We start from the raw sequence: 14,632 nt of genomic DNA, 5'->3' as shown, positions 1-14,632 counted from the left end.
AAGGATTTTTAAAATTATATTTTCTAATCTGAACGGCAGAATGATGAATATCTGCAGTCTGGAAAGAAAAACAGAAGGATGTGAGAAAGAAAGGAAACAAATGTGAATGTCAGGGTGGTGTGTGTTAAATCCAAACAACTGAAAAGTGCCTAATTAATTGAAAGATGAGAAGCTGCTCATCAAGCCTTTGTTGAGCTTCCTTTTTATTTCTGTATCTTTGATTTAGTCAATGTGGTTTTAGATTTCTTTGTTATGTGAATTAAGAAAATCACAGTGAAATCTTTACAAGTGTGAGGAGGAAATGTTTCAAACAGCACCTTCAATTCATGCCCATTGCCCAAATCAGGACATTGAGTGATTTGGAAAGGAGCCTTTTAGATGGAAGTAGTCATGCATTTGGAAATAGTGCTGTCTAAGGGTCTTTGGTGCATATCTATATTGCATCTTGTAGATAGTACACACTGCTGCTGCTGAGCGGTGGTAATGGAGGGAGTGGATGTTTGTAGATGAAGTGCCAATCCAGTTTCTTGAGTGTTGTTAGATACATATATCCAGGCAGGTAGGAAGTATACCATTAAACTCTTTGTTAATAGTGGACAGGTTTAGGGGAGTCAAAAGGTGAGTTACTCATCACAGTGCTCCTAGCTTCTGACCTGCACACTTGGAACCATTGTGTTTATGTGGTGAGCCCAGTTAGCTTCTGTTCAATGGTAACCCCAGGGATGTTGATAGTGGGGGATTCAGTGATGGTAACACCATTGAATGTCAAGGGGCTGTGGTTAAATTGTCTCTTATTGGAGTTGGTCATTGCTTGGCATTTATTGATATTTGCCACTTTTTTTTCCTTTATTCATTAACGGGATGAGGAAGTCACTCGCTAGGCAACATTTGTTGTCCATCCCAATTGCGCAGAGGGCAGCTCAAAGTCAACAACATTGTTGTGGGTCTGGAGTCACATGTAGGCCAGACCATGTAAGGATGACAGTTTCCTTCCCTAAAGGATGTTAGTGAACCAGGTGGGCTTTTCTGGCAAATGACAATGGATTCATGGTCATCGTTAGATTGTTAATTCCAGACATTTTTTGAATTCAAATTCCACCATCTGCTGTGGTGGGATTCGAACCCAGGTCCCCAGAACATTATCTGTGTCTCTGGATTAACAGTCCAGCGATAATACCACTACATCATTGCCTCCCCTCTGGTGTGACTTTGTCTCCACATGGACTGTGCAGTGATCACTCTTATTGATATTGTCATGGGCAGATGCATCTGAAGCCAGAAGATTGGTCAGGATGAGATCATGTACGTTTTCCCTCCAGCAGTTACAGAACTAGTTTAGACCAGTTACTTAATTAACTGCTCTCATCCTCTCCCAACAGAAACATTGATGTGGCCCACCCAAGCTGAAAAGGAACTTAAGATTTATAGGCAGTAAATTTAAGTAAGTTACTAATTGCAAGCAAGCAGAACCAGATTTTATCAAAAGAGTTTAAAGTTTAAGTTTTACAAAAACATACCCTTATCCATCAAGCTTACAGTAATTCTCTCGGGCCAAATGCATTTCCACTTGTAGTTACAACTTCGAAACTCCTGAAATGCTGTTCTGTCACCAACTTCCTCAACAGCTGCTCATATCCTGGCCATTCAATGTCATCCCCTGAGACTGCATTCTACTGATAGGTGGGGCTTCACTGCAGCACTTACTCATGGGTACAATTCAAACTCTTTCACAGACAACTGGCTTCACCATGCTGAAACAAAAAAACAGAAACTGCTGGAAAAGCTCAGTAGGTCTATCAGAATCTGTGGAGAGAAGTCAGAGTTAATGTTTTCGGTCCGGTGACCCTTTCTCAAAACGAAGCTGACCCTGTCCTGGGTTTCTCCAAGATGCGATAGTTCTCAGCTCCACAAAGGAAACATCACTTGTTTTTGAGCACTCTCTGTTATCCTAAACTATAAATGTTGCTAGATCTGCTTCTGAGCCTGAACATACAGGGCCAATGATCTTCTTAGTTTCTGAGGACTTCTCCTAAGGTCTCACTGCCTGGAAATTGCTAACAATAGCTGCCTGGATCCTCATCCACCAAATCTGAACCTCTCCTTATCCAACTGACCTAAGGTAACAATGTTCCATTTGAACTCCCTCTGACAAAATTCGAATCACATTCTTTGACTCAATGATTAAAAATCTGATTCTGGCCTTTATCTGTTGATCCTCAAATTGATATGGGTTACCTACCAAACTCTCCAAGAGAATCCTGATCTTGGTAGCATGCAGAAATAGATGGTTTAAGCATTTGATGTCCTGTGCTCAAAGATTATAGTCTCCGCAGGCTGCTAGCCTACACAGCACAAATGGATGCTGTAGGGAGACAGTAGCAGAAGATAATATTAAATTGTATCCGTTTGCTACAGGCAGAACAGAATGTCTCTGAAACATGGTGCCAGATAACTAAAGAATCCTGAAATTGTGAAACCATGTCATGTATGCTTTAAATCTGAGCTGCACATTCTGTGGAGTTGAGTCAGGCTCTCAGATTGAAAAGATTGCTCTGTTGCATATCTGCTTAAAGAAAACTCTGTGCTTATTTATTTCCATCCCGCAAATTCAAGAGTGTAATTTTTTGCTAAGACGATGCAATTTGCTACAAGCTCAAAAACACAGGAGCTTTGATGAACCTTTGAAAAGTTATTGTTTTGCCTCATATAGATTGTCGTAACAAATTATTGCTGCAACACATGAGGAAGGGTGTGAAAAGATTCATGACAACAGTTCTAAAAATGAGAGGAAAGTGTTCTGTGAATAGCTGGAGAGCTATGGTTATTTTCCTGACAAAAAATTAGAGAAAAAAATTAATCTGTTTCTGGTGTGGAATGTGGATGTTGCTGACTGGGCCAGGCCAGAGAAAGTTAAATGTAATATAATTCAAAATCATGTGAGGTCTAGTCAAAGTAAATAGACAAAAGCTTCCTAATGGTGAAATAGCTGAAGGACCAGAGAATACTAATTTACGGTTAATTTGCGAAGACAAGAGAACAACCTGAGGAAAACCTTTGCATGCAGTGATTGATTAGGATTGATTAGGAACCTGGCGGAATGTTGGGAAAGGGCTGAGGAGTGCCTGTAACCATTCTGTGATATAAAGGTTCATTGTCTTCTCTCTAGCAAATAGGAATATAATGAAACTAATTTCAAATTGCGTACTTTAGTTGAAAGTACCATTTCCACACAATGACATTTTTTAAGCAATTTGCTTGTCGAGACATGTTATACCATTAACTGTATTGGAGGCTGACTTCCTTTGGGCTCATGAGTCAATGAATCCTTAACACTGTCTAAGCAGCCTATATTTTCTGTACAATTTTTCAGAGTTGGGTTCATTGCCTGTGAATTTTGAGGGTAAAAGTGATTAATTTACTTCCATAACAACATCACTTATAAACAAATGATTTTGTCTCTAAATTGAGCCTTGAAAAAAAACAGTTAAATGACATCTCTTTAACAGCTACTCAGGAAAGCAATAGATTTCACTTGTTCATTCATTTATTTTGCAGTTATGATATGAAATGGCTGCGCACTTAGCACAACAAAGCAATACGTATATTGTGAGATGAGTATCACACACAATAAACTGGGTTGTTCCTGTACATTACATTTGTTTATTGATTTTAAAAAGGAGTTGAAATTAATATATTGTGAGGATGTTTGTTCCTGAATCAGTAGAGCTAGGAAAACTGATTTTTGCCATCTGTAATTGGTTTTAAGAATGTTCAAAGTGGAATGTTAAGAGTTTGTGTCAATGGTATAGGGATTAATTTTAATTCTATTGCCCAATAAGAAATAATTATCTTCGTTATCTGGTGACACTTGACCTGGAAGCAGTACCAATAAGTGACTCAAGATACAGGAACCATATGGTTGGGAAACACAGAAGGGTTAACTGCAAGAGAGTTGCAGACTAAAGGCAACCAGCCACAGTAGTCACAAACAGAAGATAGAAACAGAAAGAACTCATAGAATCCTTGTGAGAAAAAGCAAACTCTGTCAGGTAAAGGTCAATTATTTTTGCTCCGTGGAAAAGAAGACATGAAATCTTGGAGAGCCTGTGTGACCTATTTGAAAAAGCCTAAAACTTGAAAGCTGTATATATCTTCATGCACATTTTGCAGAGGCAGTTGCCCATTTGGTCCTGAGACATTCTTTAAAGGATGCCTTTTGGTAGAATGTGGTTCCCTTTGGGGGTGGTCAGATGCTCCAACTAAGTGAATCCTCTAGCTTCCTTTAATCTTCAGTGTTCAGTCTGAGTGTGAGCTCTTACTCCTGTGTTTGTGGTGAACAGGTCAGGGCTGACGGTGGCAGCAGCAGCAAAGCTCCTCCAGCAATCAAAAGTGACAGTAGCAATGGCAGCGACATCTCAAGGGAAGCTGACTGGCCCAGGACTCTTGGTGACTCCTGGCCCGGCAGCAGAGCCACGGTCTTCTGGTTGCAGTAGACCCATAGCGGGGACACCTGTCGTCAGTAAGGCAGCATTGGAGGGTGTGGTTTGCCTGGAGTGGGGACTCCCGTCATAGTTGAGGTGCCAGTAGAGCCAGGGACCCCTGGTTATCGTCAAGCCAATGGTGGCAGTTCCTGGTTGTGGTAGGCCCGGAGCTGGAGCCTCCTGGTTATTGGTGAGGCAGTGGTGGTAGTGGAGTCGAGGCCTCCTGGTTACAGGGTGAGTGTGGGTTCAGCAATCGACCCCGTGTCGGTGGCGGCAGTGAGCTGGGCCCAGTAGTGAAGAGATGGTGCCTAAAGAGTGCCAACCCATACATTGGTGGGTCTGGCTTAGGCAGCAGCCAGGTGTGGAGGAGAGGTGGAGGCATAGGTGTGTGGGTGGCAGAACAAAGAGTCTCTTTTCACTTATATCTTTAAACTTATTTTATTCTTAAACTGTTCAAAATTGCACCAAAATGTGGTGACAGCTGAAGCTATTCCTTATATTTCACTGTATTATTCACAGTAAAATGCAAGTGACAATAAATCATTCAATTTGATGTCATGGATGCTAAAAAGTATTGTCCTTTCTCATAAGTGGCCAAACTATTAACTGGGTTAACATATAGGAAAAACACAAAACACAGAAAGATTTGTGCGTAAGGTTGAGCACTGTGCTCATTAAAATTGTTGCTGGGCTGGCAATCAAATTTCAGTACAAGTCAAGATCCATTTTCTTGCATCTAAACACACATTGTACTTACTGTCTTAATGTAACTTGAATTCCTGTATTAATAGTGGGTTAAGTCATTATTCCAGCACAACCATGTGGCTAAAGAGGAGGTGTTCTGTCCTGTTTCTCTCCATTTGGATCCCAAATGTTTTTATATGATTTTCTCCCCGGTAGATATGTTGGTTTCAGCTTTAAATTTAAACTTTCTATTTAAGGTTTTCTCTTTATCAAATATTAATGAACTAGTTCCCTTTTGAATTTCAAAGTGTTTTATTTGGCCTCCATTGTCTCTCAGCCCTCTCTTATCTCATTTGACCAGACATTTACTCCTCCCCAAGATTTTAATTCATTCATCAACCCCATTTCTGACGTCTTTGGAGGTAATTTTATGAAAGGTTCCAGCAATAACATGTGGTGATCATGTGGTAAGAGCAGCCTTCCCCTTTAAAAGTCAGGGAGTCCTTTAAAGAGAGACTGCACAAAATAATTGTTGCAGTGTAAGTTCTTGCCTGCTGGGCAGGCCGATAATTTGTTTCTTTCTTTAAGGGATTTGAATGCCACTAAGATTTGTTGCCCATCTCTTGCTGTCTTTGACAAGGTAATGGTGAGCTCGTTTCTTCAGTCATAGAAGTCCATTTTGTGTAGGTACACCCACTGTGTTGTTAGATTTTTGAATCAACTATAGCAAAGAAACAGTGACAGTTCTGAGGAGTTTCTGTGTTCTGAGGAAGGATCACTCGACCTGAAACGTTAACTCTGATTTCTCTCCATGGATGCTGTCAGATCTGCCAAGCTTTATCGCAATTTCCGTTTTTGTTTCTGTTTTAAAAGAGTAGTGGAATTGAAGTTTGTTATAATTCGTAGGTGATCTAAAGTTTATGATCTTTGTTCGTGACATCTCCCACAATCAAACTTGTTCAACAATCTTTTGACACTGACATTCCCTTCCTCTCTCTGTCATCCACAAGTCCTTTTAGAGCTGCCAGCTGTCTCTCCCCCTCTTTCCCTCAGACACATATACCTTTTACTCCTTTGATTGCTGACACCCTACCTCAATCATTGATGACTCCACTTCAGCCGTTAAGCAAAGTCCCGCATAGAAGAAAAAGCATCTTCTACTCATTTCAAATTGAGCCAGGAGACTACCTTGTTTGCTGCATATCATGTTTAAACAGTCATGAATCTGAAGGCATGCGTTTCTCTGATTTACTTAATTAGAAAGGTACACTTAATTATGTTGCAGTTGCTTTCTGATGAGCATGCCTAACATGCAAATATTTTAAAAGTGGCTTCCTGACGTTTGCTTATAAGAAGTTTGAGCCCCATCAATCCATCAACAATTGAGTCAAATAGTTTCATCCTGTATTGCTACCATGAGCAGTTTCTGGGATCCTTAGATAGACAAGGACTGGACACATACTAGCGCAATCTGGTGACACATATTCATTACTTACACTCCGTGCAGAGGCATAGTTCAACAGGGTTTCACTAGAAACTTCTCTTGGGTCATAGTACCATATGATCTAACATCAGGTGAAACTACTGAGGATGTGTCTGACTATTGGCATATAGTGGTGGATAACGTATACTAGGTCATCAAGGATTTGGCTTTTGACCTCCTGCAGAATTAAACACCCCACCTGCCTCATTCTCTTTCATGAGATTTTTTGATTTGCCTGTGCTCTATCCTCTGACATCTGCTTGAGCACCTAGATCCACTTGTAGGTGGCCAAACAGAAAGCTATTCCATTTGGGAAGAACCCTGGTTCTTTGCTCTTTTCACAAATTTTCAATGTGTTCTGAATTGACAAAAAGAAAACACTGACTGACCCAACCCCAGTGCAGTTATCTTTATGTTTGCCCTTTGCTTCTTAGCTGTTAATCAACACTTCAATATTAGGTCACATGGTCATTTCTTGGAATCTAATGATAGATTTAGATTTGGATTTAGTTATAGGTTTAGACGTAATGATGTCATCATCAGGAAATCAATGAACCCTCGTTCAGAAATCTCACAGTTCACTTTGGTTTCAAAGAGACCTCAGACAAAATAAAACTCCCCAACACATTAGTCATCATACTTTCTGGAAACCTATTTGCAGCGGATTCTAAGGAAGCTCAACATTTCATGCTTAGTTCTACTTTCTGAACATTCTGTTGTAGATGCTGTTATTTTATTAGGAATTTCACATTAGAATCTTCAATAACAAGGTCTGAATGTCACTGCAGAATATATGATTTCAGATGTGCATCATCACTATCATAAAATATCTTTTTCAATTATTTCCTGAGCCAAAGCAATTATTGAACTTTTGAAATTGTTGAACATTTCTCCCCAGTGAGAAGGAAAGCACTGGAGCTTGAAGGTTAGATGGGGAAGAAGTGGGTGCAAACAGTTCAATAAGAGTAGGCTTAAATTTAACGTTACACATGATATTCCTACTGTTAATGTAAATTGATTATAGCATTGAAAAGTAAATGACAGAAGGCCTGTATCTAATAAAGGATAATTGACCTCAGATCAACACAAGGCTAAGAAAAGTTCTGAGAGATCCAGGCCAATAAATTACTTGGTATAATTTATATAGATCACAGAGGAAAATGAAAGTCTTACACATTTCAAACAATTAAAGTGCTCGAGAATTAGGCTAATTATTGTAGGCAATTTTAATTGCTCCTAAATTCATAGTAACAATAAAAAGTATATTTTAAAAGTTTTTATTTTAATGGGGCCGATGATGAACTATTCTTTGACACATTACACAATAAAGACAATAATTAGTCAGGTTTTTAGATGTGCCTGAGAAGTTTTCACATGTGAAATCAGGATACTGAGGGATAGGATCAACTAACATTTGGATAGTCAAGTTCTGATTAAGGATAGTCAGCATGGATTTGTGTGCAGGAAATCATATCTGAAAAATCTTTTAGAGTTTTTTGAAGAAGTAACCAAGAGGATAGATGAGGATAGGGTAATGGATAATGTCTTTATGGACCTTAGTAAGGCCTTTGACAAGGTCCTGCATGGCAGGCTAGTTGTGATGTTTAGGTCACAGGGGATCCAGGGAGAGCTAGCTGATTGGATTCAAAACTGGCTCAATGTTCAGAAGCAGAGGGTGATGTTTGAACGTGTTTCTCAGATTGGAGACCTGTGACTAGTGGTGGGCCACAGGGGTCGGTGCTGGGACCTTTGTCTTTTGTTATTTACATAATAATTTGGATGTGAGCATACAAGGCATGATTAATCAGTTGGCAGATGATACAAAATTAGGAGGTACCATTGATAGTGAGGAAGGTTATCAAACATTACAGAGGAATCTCGATCAGATGGGGAAGTGGGCTGAGGATTAGCAAATGCAACTCAATTCAGGTAAGTGTGAGGTGTTGCACTTTGGAAAGTCAAACCAAAGTAGGACTTATACAGGAAATGGTAAATCCCTGAGGGATCTAGGACTACAAGTACAAGGTTTGTTAAAAGTGGCATCACAGGTGGACAAGGTGATGAAGAAGGTATTTAGCATGCTGGCTCTCATTGGTCGAGGTATTGAATATGAGAGTTGGGACGTTATGATACAATTGTATAAGGTGTTGGTGAGGCCACACTTGGAATATTGTGTACAGTTTTGGTCACCCTGTCACAGAAAAATCATTGTTAAAGTGGAAAGTGTGCAAAGAAGATTTACAAGGATGTTGCCAAGTCTAGTAGGCCTGAGTTATAGGGAGATGTTTTTACCTTGGAATGTAAGAGAATGAGGGGCGACCTTATTGAGGTGTATAAAATCATAAGGGGCATAGATAGGATGAATGCATGAATGAATGGGAAATTGAAAACTAGGGGGCATAGGTTTAAGATGAGAGGTGATAGACTTAAGAAAGATATGAGGGGCAACTTCTTCACGCAGAGAGTGGTGCATATATGGAATGGGCTGCCAGAGAAAGTGGTTGAGGCAGGAATAATAACAACAAAATTTTTAAAACGTTTAAATAGGTATGTGGATGCGAAGTGTTTAGGTGATATGAACCAAATGCAGGCAATTGGAACTAACTGAATGGGCACCATGGTCAGCATGGATCAGTTTCACTAAAAGGTGACACGGTGGCTTAGTGGTTAGCATTGCTGCCTCACAGCGCCAGGGACTCGGGTCAATTCCAGCCTCAAGTGACTGTCTGTTAGAGTTTGCACATTCCCCCCATTTCTGCATGGGTTTCCTCCAGGTGCTCCAGTTTCCTCCCACAGTCCAAAGAGGTGCAGGTTAAGTGAATTGGCCATTCTAAATTGCCCATAGTGTTAGGGCATGTGTAGATTGGTTTGGTTTGATTGATTTGGTTTTGGGGGCATGGGTCTAGGTGGGATGCTCTGAGTGTCGGTGTGGACTTGTTGGGACAAATGGCCTGTTTCTACACTGTAGGGACTCTATGATCTATGAAGGTCCTGCTTCCATATCATATGACTCTATGGCTCTGTCGCTATAGTACATTTCTAGAGAAGAAAGACATCAACTGACATAAGGATTATGCAGGATAGTGGTGCCAAGATCAGCTATAATCTAGTTGAATGGTGGAGTAGGCATCACAGGCTGAATGGCCTATTCCTGCATTTTTTTCCTGAGGACTAAGGAAAAGTGGCATTACAATGCTGCTATTGTACTGTTTCTTGTGATGCAGTAAAAGAATATAATCCTTCTTCTTTCATTGATGCCATTGAAAAACTGGAATTTGTTGCCCATTCCTAATTGCTCTTGATCTGAATGACTTACAATGCCACTTCAGAGGGCAATTAGGAGTCACCCACTTTGTGGATCTGGAAACATACATGGGCCACAACAGGTGCGGAAGGTAGAGTTCCTTCCTTGAGGGGCATTAATGACAGAAACGGGTTTTTGCGACAACTGTTTCCTCATTACTGAGATTAGCTTTTGATGCCATATTTAGTAATTGAACTTGAATCCTTGCCCCAGAGCATTAGCTTTGGCCTCTGGATTGCTAGTCAGTGACACTACCATTATATCACCATCTCACAATAGGAAGAACAATATAAAATATAGGAGTAGAGTTAGGCCTTTTGAACTTTTGAGTTCCACTATTCAGTCATGACTGATATGTTTCTTAACTCCAATATCCTGCCTTCTCCCCATCTTATGGTGCTCACACTGCTATATATTCAGGATGAACAATGGCTGTAAACATTTTTTAAAATCATGAATAGAAACAGTTTCAAAGAGAGTGAATGTCTTTTTTTTTCCCACTGACTGAGGTAAAACCAAAATTGCTTGCTGAAAAAAACACTCTTGAAACTTGTATTGAATATCCTGAAATTTAAAGATTGGATTCAAACCGTATGAACTATATATGATAATTACAAACCTTCTTAATGTGTGTTTATGTTGTACAAATATACTTCCACAGGCGGTTACTCAGTATAGACATTCTTATATTAGTATTGGTTCTGTTCACTTTCTGGATGAGTTACTGGGTGAAGTATCTGAACGCTGCCCCCAGCACCTGAGGACCCACTTCTGCCAGTTCGTATCCCATATCTTGAGGACACAGACATGCACCAAATGCAGAAACAGCAACAACTTGAAGAAGTTGGGGAAAGCAATAATTTACTGGCTAATGGGCATGTTCAGATCACACTGATGCAGGAGATTATCTTTTGTCTAGGACATCTGGACGAACAATCCTCCACAAATGTTTCTACTCTTCAACCATTAATGTCATACTCTTCCTGTGTTTGTCATTCTTAATCATGCTACATGGGCAAAGACTTTTCCAAACATTATGGTAAACAATGGCCCAATATTAGCACTGTCCCTGATTCAAATGGTTGATTGGAGATAAAGACTTCCCACTTCTTTTCTGCCAGATTCTGCAAGAACACCTGCCTCAAACTAAAGTTCCTCTTTAAGTACATTGGTTGCGCATTTGTGATACAATTTTCATCCAATCGGCCATGTGAAGTGGAGCCTTGAGGAGAGATAGGGCTAAACAAAGCATTTTTAAAAAATATATAAATCTAGTAATTCCAATCTCAGGAAATTGAGAGAAATATGATAGTAAATAATGCACAAGAGACAGGATTATGATTCTGAACTCATAAACAGAAGTAACTTATTTGCTGTAAGAATTTGAAAAACCTCAGGGACATAGGTGAAGATTTAAAAATAATGTTTTGTCATGAAGAATTGTTTTTATTGGAACTTGTTCTATGTGATAAGAGGCTAGTATGTAATTTGAAAAAGAAATTAATCAATAACAATTCTACACATAAGCTGCCCAAAAAAGAATTATCTGGCTAGGTCTAGTGAAATATGACATGTATTCTAGTCTGATTACATTCCCAGCTTATGTGCTGATTGGAAAAAAGGGTTTTAAAATACCAAATTCTATGTACCGTAATATAGTCACAATGTACAAATGCAGAGCATTAGTTATGGATTGTTGAACAGTTGTTAAAATCGGATTCTTTTGACTTTCCTCAAGCATTGTGTTCCAACCACAGTGATCATTTTGTTTCTGTCAACTCTGCGGCTGGCTTCCAGATGTGAAATCTGACAAATTTCCTTGTCTAATGTTATCTATACGGTGATGTTTTGAAAATATTAATGCTGGAGATTGTACTTGGTTCTTCCCAATCTGATGCTGTCGATGATAATTTGAGAAGAGACAGTATAACATGAGGCGCCATTTTTGTTTCCCGATATTCTTTGCAATTTTGCTTGACTCATCAATTGTATCTAATGCTAACATGCAATAGGCTAAACCTTATTAAGTGCTACTCGTTGTTAAGACTCATTAATTGTTTATCATCTACCATTGCTAATTAAAAAGGTTATTTAATTCAACACAGAAATGAGGATTGTACAAGTTGCTAGTTTGTTTTACTGCAACCTGGTGATCAGTGGTGGGGGTCATTGCACAATTACTTCAAAGTGACAACTTGAGAAAAATCTCTATTAGACTGAGGAGTTGGGGTGGAGGGTCAGAGGAAAGAGAATTCACCGCTTTAATTACATTACCACTTTAAGAAGACTTAGTCAGTTGCAGCTACTTCAATTGGGAAACAGTCAGCAGTACTTGAGGAAGCAGCAGCAGGGCACAAGCAGTATCTGGAGTTGAATACACATTTTCCAAAGAGACAGTATAACATTCTTTCTAACCTTTCAAGTATCTCTGAATTAACTAATCTGATTTTTAGGGAGTTGACTTTTGAATTTTTAATTTCTGCTTCATTCTCCAATTGTTCTGATGTTTTTCTTGCTTTCCTTATTTCTTTTACTGTTGTAAACATACTCTGCTCTGACAATCCTCCCTGTAATAATATCATTTTTATGTATTAACATGACAGATTCACTGAATTTTTTTTATCCTGTCTGGAATACCCACTACTGAATTCATATCAGTTAGTTTCTTTTTGATTTAATAAACCCCAGTGGACTTTGCTTCCAATAATTCCCTAGGGACATGTTAGAATATTAACACATTGTCTCCAGAACAAAATGCTGAGCTTTCCTCTTTATATCTGCTTTAATTTTTGTTGTTCATTGAGCATGTTTCAAATGCTTTTTTACACATGCTTTGCTTACTTGTTCTCTGAAATTTGACACACAGCCTGTGAACTTTGTAAATTTTTATTTAATTAATTAAGAGGTTCTTTCACCTCATGCCTTCATAATAGTTTGAAAGGATTGAATCTTGTAGACTTATTTGGGACATCTCTGAGGGAAAACAGTAACAATGGGATTTCCTAATCCCAAACTTTAGGACATTCTTGACAATAAAGTCTAATCATGGACTTTGATGGCATCTTTTTAATGTTCCTTGAAATTGTGGATGATAAACTGGAAATGTAAACTGCATCCTATTCCCAATCTATTTTCTTATTGAATATTTTAATATAAAATTTGAACAATGATCTGATTATATTTCTTTGGGTTATCCATAACTTGGAAAAGTAACTAACTTCTACGTGACTGTTTTGTTATGATTTTCCATGATGCAATGTCTTGGGAAATCTTATTGAACCATGCATAATTCTTAAAGATCTTGACACTCACTTCTAATTTCAGTTAGGGTTTCTTACACCATCTATTAAGGTACTGCTAAATGGTTCTTCAAAAGCTGGGATCAATTAAAGGTACAGGTTTAATTAGTGGCCTGCATATTTGTTTTCCACTACCTGACATTATGTGGCACATCTGACGAAATGTGATCACATCTTTACATAATCCTGACTCATAAACCTGTAATGAAACTACATTTCTAAAACCCTAAATTACCTGCCGTGGGTAATTCATGAGTGGCTATCAAAATCTCATGATTCTCAGAAGGAACTGCACTTGATGGACTACATCTTCATTGGTTGGTAATTGAGGTAGTTTCCATTTTCTCACTAAAACTTTGTGTCTTAAATAATAATACTTGGGTACTGTTTTTCATTCAGTTTCTGAGTGGGCTGTTTGATACAGCTCCTTCAATTCAGTATCTGACTAAATGACTCAGCACCTCATTTTCTGCTTGGGAATTTAGCACACTTTTGGATCAATATTGAATTCAACAATGTTAGGGTTTGAGCATGTTTGCCCATGTCCTTACCTAAACCCCACAATCCAGGCCTTGTCATCACATGGCCTGCTATCACACACAACCCATTGCCAGCTACTAACAGTCCCCATTAGCAACTATTCATTCCCCCAGACTGACCTTTGTCTGTCCAATTGTATTTTTCTCTCTTTTTCAGCTCTATTTTCACCAATGAATTATTCCTCTCCCCTTGCTCCCGCCCTACCTTCTACATACGTACCAACTTCTTCCTAGCTGTTGAAGATATTAGTTTAGACACATACTAAAGCTTTAGACTTTGAGGTAAAGAGGCTTTATTACGTAAAATCAAGAGAAGCCAATGCTGATGAAAGGTCAGGTCCGTAGTCTCCAATTAGCACAAAAACATGGCAATACTTAAACGCGCTGTTATAGATTGACACTGTTGTTGCAAGCAGATAAGCATGTACACAGTTTATCACATCCCCTTAAGGCAGGTCCTATGTCATGTCATACTTCATGGTTCCACAACTTGTAGTTGCTGAAATGTTATTTTTAAGCAGCGCATGTCTTAAGCTTTGGGTCAACTTTGAACAACAGGTTCTAAGCTTTCTACAGATATGCAACAATTTGTTGCATATCTCTTACTTTACCTGTTTTCCCATCATTCCAACCTCTAATTCTAAGCTTTAGCTACATTCTATATCTAACTGCTCTTGACACTTTAATTATTCTTCCACACTAGCTATCATCAGTTCTGAAGAAGCATCACTGGACCCAAAACATTGACTCTGATTTCTTTCCAAGGATGGTGTCAGACCTGATGAGTTTTTTCAGCAAATTTTGTTTTTGTTTTAATATCTGACTGTTGCATTTCTATTCAG

Source organism: Stegostoma tigrinum, chromosome 10 (assembly GCF_030684315.1).
Source record: "Stegostoma tigrinum isolate sSteTig4 chromosome 10, sSteTig4.hap1, whole genome shotgun sequence".
Classification (NCBI taxonomy): domain Eukaryota; kingdom Metazoa; phylum Chordata; class Chondrichthyes; order Orectolobiformes; family Stegostomatidae; genus Stegostoma; species Stegostoma tigrinum.
Note: the sequence above shows the minus strand (reverse complement) of the source record.